Here is a 9,917-nt window from a genome sequence, read left to right as displayed (position 1 = left end):
TATATTATAGGACATTTTATCCTCATTTAACAAAGATCTGATTTATTAAAGAATAACATTGCCAACCAAGTTACCTTTTCTTTCTCTAATAGATTTGGTACTGGTTTTGCTTTGTTTTAATTTAAATCCCTCATACGATTTTAGACCTACGTTACAGTACATTAAAGGCCCATTTGGCAAAGAAACGGTTCACTTTAGCCAACCCCTTCAAACACCGACCTTTTCAAGCTCCTTTTCAAACCCTATGAACCTTTCAAACATCTTCTATGCACCTGAAGACTGTGTAAACACCTGAATTGCCTCTTACATACTTATTCTTGGAGCATTGTTGGAAGTGCACTTAGCTCTTACATTAGATGCCTTCCCATTGGAGACCTGCTGACAAGCTGGTATGCCGGGATGAGGTCATTGTGTATCTTCACCAACCGGGTGTCCAACATAAACACTTGTAGCAGCGCATATTAGTTCCGAATCAGTAATTTGCAGTGTGAATTTGTTTGAGTGTGATCTCTGTAGACCGCAGAAATTAAAGAGCACGGGGTTTAGAAAGAACCAAGAAGCTGCTCACTGATGGAGCCATTGGTGTATCAATCATCATGTCATTTAAAGCGTGAGTTTTGTAACTATTTTTTTTGCATTTATTTAAGTGCCTTCATGGCTGTGCTGTCTACACAAAAGAGAGAAAAGAGCATAAAGCTACTTAGCGTGTTTTTGCATTCATTATAAGAAGAGCCTTTTTCTATTGATCAGCATTATATTAGTGCATTAGCACTGACCCCGTGACCTATGTCATATTAATCTCATATTCAATTCCATTATAATCATTGTCAGGAAAGCTGGTTTACATTTGGCGTGTTTGTAGTAGTTCCTAAGGTTTAGCTAGGCAAAAGTCCTTGAATGGCACAAACTAGTATGATAGTAAGGAGGTCAATTCACTAAAGTGTTATAGCAACAGTGGATCATTCATGGTCATTCAAACCTCACTGGCTGTTGACCATCACCAGACGGCACATAACATCAAGGGCCATATTTACTAGTGCTATCTCATAAGACACCTTCCAGTGCCAGAAGACATCTTAATACTTGAATTGGCCATAATGTATTTTCGGCTGCTGGAAGGTGTCTTGTGGAATAGTAATGTCATAAATAATGCCAATTTGACACTACTGCACAGAATCTCCTATGTAAGTCAATGGGACATTGCCTGTGGCAGTGCTGAATCAGCACTATCGCACATTAATTAATTATCCCTAATTAGTACCTGTCCCAGGTAGCTTAGTATCTAATTTTGGGACCTGAAGCACATGATGGTAAAGTGACTGGGCACAAGGTCACAAGGAGTTCTGACACTGGGATTTCAACTTCTAAGGCAGTGTTGGTAGCACTTTGCTACCTGTTACTATCACATTACTAATTAATTATTGTCACAGTGATCTTATCAAACTATGGATTTGGGATTTATACTATAGAGCAGGGGGGGGGCAACTCCAGTCCTCAAGGGCCACCAATTCAGCTACCTGGGCTAAAACAGGGATGTCCTTAAAACTTGACCTGTTGGTGGACCTTGAGGACTGGAGTTGGCCACTCCTGCTATATAGGATTGTGACCTTCTCCCTTTGGTTTCTGCTCCCCTCCCATCTACATACCGGTAACCTACCAGCTTGCAGGGTTCTTCCCTGTCCAAATGATGGTGGGAAAACCTTGGAAGTTCAGCATGATGTAAAGATTAGAAGTTTAGTTTTGTACCTTACTTTGCAATGTGTTGCTAATCCCTCTGGCAGGAAAAGGGTTACAATGTCGGAACTAAACAAGATCATGGCCCTTCAAATGAATGGGCCAAAAGGTGTGGTCCGGCACCAAATGTACTGCTTAGGAACCCAAAAGGAGACGGCACTCCAGTGAACTTGTCTGAAGAATCAACTTTCGGTCCTACTTTGTAATGATAATAATAATAATAATAATAATAATACTAACAACAAGAATTTTATTTCATAAAACACTTTTCTCCCAATGGGACTCAAAACACTTCACAATTACTGTGTAGTGCGTGGTAAGCAGCATTGTACATAGCATAACTTACAGACACAGTCCCTGCCCCGTGGAGCTTACAATCTATGTTTTTGATGTCTGAAGCACCGGGAGATAAAGTGACTTGCCCAAGGTCACAAGGAGCCGACACCGGGATTTGAACTAGGCTCCCCTGCTCCAAACTAAAGGTCCTATTCTAATAACTTTGATAAGTGAGTGGGTAGTTTGGCCATTGTATGACATGACAATGGACTGAAACAGGTTTTAGGGACCTGTGTCAGACATGCACATGGAATTATAAGTATCTCTTCTTTGCAATACCTCTTTGGGTCAGACAGAACATCAAGAAGAGATCTCTTAGGTTTAGAAAGCTCATGCTATTAATCACCTATGGGCCAGCCTTAGGCTTTGCGTGGCCCAAGGCGCACGCTGGCAGCGAGCCCCCCTGTAAAAAAGGGGAGGACTTACCTAGACAAGCAGCCCTCCACAGGTAGCGTTGCAGCAGCATGACATCACAGCGTTATGTGACGTTGCGTTACCATGCTTCAAGAGGCAGCCTGCTGCAAAGGTAAACACATAGACACCTTTCTGCCTGTCCAGGGGCCCCGTGCTTCCTCCTCTCCCTCCTCTTGTCGGCACCGGAATCCACCTTCCGACTGGAGGGGAGAGCTGGAGGGGGGAGGGGTGGGGCCGCACTCCCTCCTCCAGCTCCCCCCTCCGTTCGGGTAAAAGCTGCATCTGGCACCGACAGGAGGGAGAGGAGGGAACGCAGGCCCCGAAGGCACGGGGCCCAAGGTGGCCGCCTTGCCCTAAGGCGGCCCTGTTATTGGTTGGTCAATTAAGCAAATAAAAATAGCACTTATGAGCACATTCCCATTTCTCAGACAGGTCCACCAGCAAGAAGCAAACAAAGTGACACGCTGCGAGAGCTCATTTGCATGTCATTACCCAGAATCCCTGGCTGCAGTGGAAGCACTGTGTGCTAACAGATAAAGGGGAAAGACAGGGTGGCAGTCCTGTCTAAGACGTGAATATGCTCACAAGTGGTATGCTGATTTGCTGCACATTGGAGGGGTTTTGTCACTTTTTTCTTACTCACCATAACGTTCTTTGGGTCTGGTTGGTCTATTAAAAAAAAAAAGGAAAGAGTGGCAACTTCCCCAGGACTAACCCAGCTAGCACTCTGCCCCGATCTGGGAAGCAAAAGAGAACCTTTATTTTTGGCATGATCAAGCTAGCGAAAGAGACACAGCTTTTGGACAAAGTTACTGAGAGCTGCGTTTTAAACCTCTATTTAATTGCCTGGTGGGCATCTTTTGGAAGCAGCTGTGCTCTAGTTCAGTGACCCTCATTAGCCCTGACTCTGTGCCTTACACTGGAGGATTTTCAAGGTTCTGGAGGAATTTTGAAGATGTCAGTCAGAGATCATTAAATCCAGGTGGAATTTGTATTTGTATTGTGTGTCAATGCCATGCCCAAGGGTCTTTTAAATATAATGCACATAAGGCAAGCCGTAGCTCACTTCCAACAATTAAAGCTATGGCTGAAAGCAAATTCAGAGTTAATACCAAACAAAACAATACAACTGAATACATTATTACCACAAATATGCATTATGAATGGCCTAGGTTGATGAAATCCTTTCCGTGCCAAAACATTTCAATTGGCACCAACACCCAGTATTATTTATCACAGATTGTTTTCTATGGGATTATGTTTCTTAATACACAGGGGTGTTCCCCTTATGTGAATTTTGAAACAATTGGATTTGTAAAAGGATTTGAGAGCCTGAATGTTTTGACATCTTGCTGCCATCGTGCATTAAGCCCAAAGATCACACATTCCTCGTGTCAGGTTGGTCTCCCATTAATTATTTAGGTTTCTCCATGGTTAATCAGGTAGCACTTTATCAAAGGGGTAGCCTGTTGACAACTATTTTTAAAAGAGGATTAGACATATTAATTATTATTATTATTATTATCATTATTATTATTATAATCGTTTATTTGTAAAGCACCAACATATACCACATCACGGTACAATGGTGTACCGAGTGATATAAATGACATAAACAGAGTGACATACCAAATAAGGACAAACACACATTATTTGGACTGGCCTGTGTCCTTTGAAGGATCAGCGAGAAGCAGAGAGTTCAAGGATTCCTTGCAACGGGCATCTCTCAACCACTTGATGAGAGCCAAACCGCAATAAAGCAATCCTGGACTTAATACCTACCAATGCGGACAGAGTATCCGATTATTATTTGCATTCCTTTATTTGTAAAGCACCACCATATTCCGCAACGCGGTACAATGGGGGGTACAGAGATTTGGAAAAATTAGGGGAATCCTTGATGGAGAAAAATTTAGGAGTGCTTGTAAACAGCAGGCTTAGCAATAGTGCCTAATGTCATGCAGCAGCTGTAAAGGCAAACAACATCTTATATTGCATTAAACAGGGAATGGATGGAAGGGAAGTAAACATAATTATGCCAATCTATAAAGCATTAGTAAGACCACATTTTGAATATGGAGTACAGTTTTCGGCACCACTCCATAAAAAAGACATTATGGAACTACATTATAACAAGTGCAGAGAAGAGTCACCAAATTAATAAAAGGGATGGATAATCTGATTTATGAGAAAAGGCTAGATAAGTTAAATTTGTTTACATTAGAAAAGAGGCGTCTAAGAAGGGATATGATAACTATATACAAATATATTTGGTGATAATACAAGGAGCTTTCAAAAGAACTATTCATCCCAAGAGCAGTACAAAGGACTTGGGGTCATCCCTTTAGGTTGGAGGATAGAAGATTTCACCAGCAACAAAGGAAAGGATTGTATTGTATTGTATGTCTTTATTTATATAGCGCCATTAATGTACATAGCGCTTCACAGTAGTAATACATGTGGTAATCAAATAAATAACAGATAATATAAATAACAGGTCATGGGAATAAGTGCTACAGGCATAAAAGTAACATTAAGGAAGAAGAGTCCCTGCTCCGAGGAGCTTTCAGTCTAATTGGTAGGTAGGGAGAACGTACAGAGACAGTAGGAGGGAGTTCTGGTAAGTGCGTCTGCAGAGGGCCAAGCTTTATGTAACGTGTCCAGTATTATCCACTGTGCTATTCATACGCTTCTTTAAGCAAGTGTGTCTTAAGGTGGGTCTTAAAGGTGGATAGAGAGGGTGCTAGTCGGGTACTGAGAGGAAGGGCATTCCAGAGGTGTGGGGCGGTCAGTGAGCATTAGTAAGACCACATTTTGAATATGGAGTACAGTTTTCGGCACCACTCCATAAAAAAGACATTATGGCTAGCAGCCATGCTTTTAAGCAGATATGCTTTTAAGTATATATGTTTCAAGTATTTATGAAGTTTAAAAAGGAAGGAAGACTATTGAATCACTCACTCATCTCTTCTCTTTCCTCAGGTAAAAACATATTCCAATTGTCTGTCTATCCTGATATCCTCCCATGCTGTGTATTTAGTTCTTTTTAGGTAAAAACATATTCCAATTGCCTGTCTATCCTGATATCCTCCCATGCTGTGTATTTAGTTCTATTTAGGTAAAAACATATTCCAATTGTCTGTCTATCCTGATATCCTCCCATGCTGTGTAGTTAGTTCTATTTAGGTAAAAACATATTCCAATTGTCTGTCTATCCTGATATCCTCCCATGCTGTGTATTTAGTTCTATTTAGGTAAAAACATATTCCAATTGTCTGTCTATCCTGATATCCTCCCATGCTGTGTAGTTAGTTCTATTTAGGTAAAAACATATTCCAATTGTCTGTCTATCCTGATATCCTCCCATGCTGTGTATTTAGTTCTATTTAGGTAAAAACATATTCCAATTGTCTGTCTATCCTGATATCCTCCCATGCTGTGTATTTAGTTCTATTTAGGTAAAAACATATTCCAATTGTCTGTCTGTAAATCATCCCCCTACTGTCTTAATTTAATTCAGCTTTCACACTTGTGCAAGGCAAGGCAAGGCAACACCCACCTTAGAAAAACCATTTGCTTTAACTACCCTCACATGTGCTAATTAAGTTTGTTGTGCCAACCAGGTGACTTTCTAAAAGTATATAAGTAAACTCCTAACAGCCATTGCTGCTAGCAGCCATGCTTTTAAGCAGATATGCTTTTAAGTATATATGTTTCAAGTATTTATGAAGTTTAAAAAGGAAGTTTAAAAAGAAGTGGAAAAGTGGACATCACCTACTGCTTCTGATTCCTGCTTTTGATCTACGTTGGAAAAGAGGATATCATCTATCTAAGACTGCACATCTCAACACTTAACTATTGCTGTGATGCCGCCTTTATTTTTTATATTTGCTGCAACCGCACTTATTTTCAAATTATGCACTTCCTTCCACCAGTCTCCTTATGTCTCTAACTCTATTCATATATCTCCATCTCTCCTTTCTTCCCCACTTCTCAGTTCACATGAACTCCTTTCTTACCTGCGTCCTCTGTCACCACACAGCTATACCTCCTGCACTAAAACACACCCCTACAAATCATCCTCACACATCCTCTTTCTATCCATGCTTCTCCTCCTTGCTTCTGGGGATATCTCTCCCAATCCTGGTCCCTGCCTTATTTCTACTTGCTCTCGTCCTCGCCTCCCACATACAACTTCTACTCCTTCTGGTGTTAACCCCTCCAACCTCATACCCATCCCCTGCCACCCTCCCTCCTCTCTCCCTTTCTCCTGTGCCCTTTGGAATGCTCGCTCCCTCTCTAACAAGTTCCTCTCTGTGCATGACTTCTTTCTCTCTCACTCCCTGCTTCTCTTTGCTATAACTGAGACCTGGCTCACTCAGACTGACTCTGCTCTGGAAGCTGCCCTCTCCTATGGTGACCTTTCCTTCTCCCACACTCCGCGCCTTGATGGCAGGGGTGGAGGTGTAGGGCTCCTGCTCTCATCTCTCTGCCGTTACCGAACTATTCCTATTCCCCCCTCTCTTGCCTTTCCCTCCTTTGAGGTTCACACTGTCCAGATCTTCTCTCCTCTCCCTGTTCATGTGGCGGTCATGTATCGCCCACCTACCTCTACTCATCCCCCTTCTGCCTTTCTCTCTCACTTTGAATCCTGGCTCTCTTTCTTCCTCTCTTCAGACTCCCCTGTTCTTCTCCTTGGGGACTTCAATTGCCACATTGATGACCCCTCTCTCCCTTGGGCTTCCCGCTTTCTTTCTCTAACCTCTTCTTTTGGCCTTCAACAGTGGACTGCAGCCAGCACCCACAAGGATGGCCACTACTTAGACCTGGTTTTCACTAAAAATTTCTCTCTCTCTGATTTCTCCATTTCCCCTTTTCCTCTCTCTGACCATCACCTCATCTCATTCTCTCTATCTCGCTTCTCAACTTCTCCACCTCCATCTACACCCCGGTTCTGCAGAAACCTGCGCTCTATTCACTTACCTGACTTTGAGTCCACGTTACACTCCTCCCTCTCCTCTCTCAGATCTGCTACAGACCCTGACAAACTGGTCAGGAACTACAACTCTGCCTTGTCCTCCTCTCTTGATCTACATGCCCCGCTTTCTCTCTGCCGCACTCGCCCTTTTAACCCTAGACCCTGGCTAAATTCCCACACGCGCATGCTGCGTTCCTCCACTCGTTCCTCTGAACGCCTCTGGAGGAAATCTCATACTCTCGCAGACTTCCTTCACTACAAATTTATGCTATCCTGTTTCAACTCTGCCCTCTCGCAAGCTAAACAAGCCTACTTTTCTTCACTAATCAACATGCACAAGTCTAACCCACGCCGACTGTTCTCTGTCTTTGATACTCTACTCAAACCACCCTCCGCTGCCTCTCCTTCCTCCATCTCCGCTCAGGACTTTGCTGACTATTTTAAGGAAAAGGTGGAATCCATACGTCAGAACATCCCCTCTGTTTCTTCCTCCCATCCTACACCTCTTCCTAACTCTCCTCCTGCCTTCCTTGACTCTTTTTCCACTGTCTCAGAGGAGGATGTGTCGCTGTTGATCGCCTCTTCTCCCTCTACCACTTGCCCTCTTGACCCCATTCCCTCCCATCTCCTAAAACCTCTTGCTCCTACTATAATCCCTACGCTCACGCACATTTTTAACTCCTCCCTCTGCTCTGGAACCTTTCCATCCTCCTTCAAACATGCAACAGTCATACCATTACTCAAAAACAGCAAGCTTGACCCTACCTGTCTTTCTAACTATCGGCCTGTCTCCCTCCTGCCTTTTGCCTCTAAACTCCTTGAACGTCTTGTATTCGCTCGCTTGCTCCATTTTCTCAACACCTATTCTCTCCTAGACCCTCTACAATCTGGCTTCCGTACTGCTCACTCCACGGAAACAGCCCTCACTAAAATAACTGACGACCTCCATGCTGCCAAAGACAGAGGTCATTACACTCTGCTCATATTACTCGACCTCTCTGCAGCATTTGACACCGTGGACCACCCTCTTCTCCTTCACATTCTCCATACTCTTGGCATTCGGAACAAAGCTCTATCCTGGATCTCATCCTACCTCTCCCATCGTACTTTCAGTGTCTCTTCTGCTAATACCTCCTCCTCCTCTATTGATCTCTCTGTGGGGGTACCCCAGGGCTCTGTCCTGGGACCTCTTCTCTTTTCTCTGTATACACTCTCTCTAGGTGACCTAATAACATCTTTTGGGTTTAATTATCACCTCTATGCTGACGACACACAAATATATTTCTCAACACCCGACCTTACACCTACTGTACAAACCAAAGTTTCTGAATGTCTCTCTGCTATATCATCCTGGATGGCCCTCCGCCGCCTTAAACTCAACATGGCTAAAACAGAGCTCCTCATACTTCCTCCCAAACCTGGCCCTACTACCTCCTTCCACATTACTGTTGGAACTACAATCATTCACCCAGTAGCCCAAGCACGCTGCCTTGGGGTCACACTCGACTCCTCTCTCACATTTGCCCCTCACATTCAAAACATTTCTAAAACCTGTCGCTTTTTCCTCCGCAATATAACAAAGATACGCCCTTTCCTCTGTTGCTCGACTGCTAAAACTCTGACTCAGGCCCTCATTCTCTCCCGTCTTGATTACTGTAACCTCCTGCTGTCCGGCCTTCCTGCCTCTCACCTGTCTCCCCTACAATCTATCCTAAACGCTGCTGCCAGAATCACTCTACTCTTTCCTAGATCTGTCTCAGCATCTCCCCTCATGAAATCCCTCTCCTGGCTTCCGATCAAATCCCGCATCTCACACTCCATTCTTCTCCTCACTTTTAAAGCTTTACACTCTTCTGCCCCTCCTTACATCTCAGCCCTAATTTCTCGTTATGCACCATCCAGACTCTTGCGTTCTTCTCAAGGAAGTCTTCTTTCTACCCCCTTTGTATCTAAAGCCCTCTCCCGCCTTAAACCTTTTTCATTGACTGCCCCTCACCTCTGGAATGCCCTTCCCCTCAGTACCCGACTAGCACCCTCTCTATCCACCTTTAAGACCCACCTTAAGACACACTTGCTTAAAGAAGCATATGAATAGGACTGTGGCTATTCTGAACACATGGCACATAAAGCTTGGCCCCCTGCAGATGCACTTACCAGAACTCCCTCCTACTGTCTCTGTACGTTCTCCCTACCTACCAATTAGACTGTAAGCTCCTCGGAGCAGGGACTCCTCTTCCTTAATGTCTAAAGCACTTATTCCCATGATCTGTTATTTATATTATCTGTTATTTATTGGATTACCACATGTATTACTGCTGTGAAGCGCTATGTACATTAATGGCGCTATATAAATAAAGACATACAATACAATACAATACAGTGAAAAAGGTTTAAGGCGGGAGAGGGCTTTAGATACAAAGGGGGTAGAAAGAAGACATCCTTGAGAAGAACGCAA

This window comes from Ascaphus truei, chromosome 4, assembly GCF_040206685.1.
Source record: "Ascaphus truei isolate aAscTru1 chromosome 4, aAscTru1.hap1, whole genome shotgun sequence".
NCBI classification, from domain to species: domain Eukaryota; kingdom Metazoa; phylum Chordata; class Amphibia; order Anura; family Ascaphidae; genus Ascaphus; species Ascaphus truei.
Note: the sequence above shows the minus strand (reverse complement) of the source record.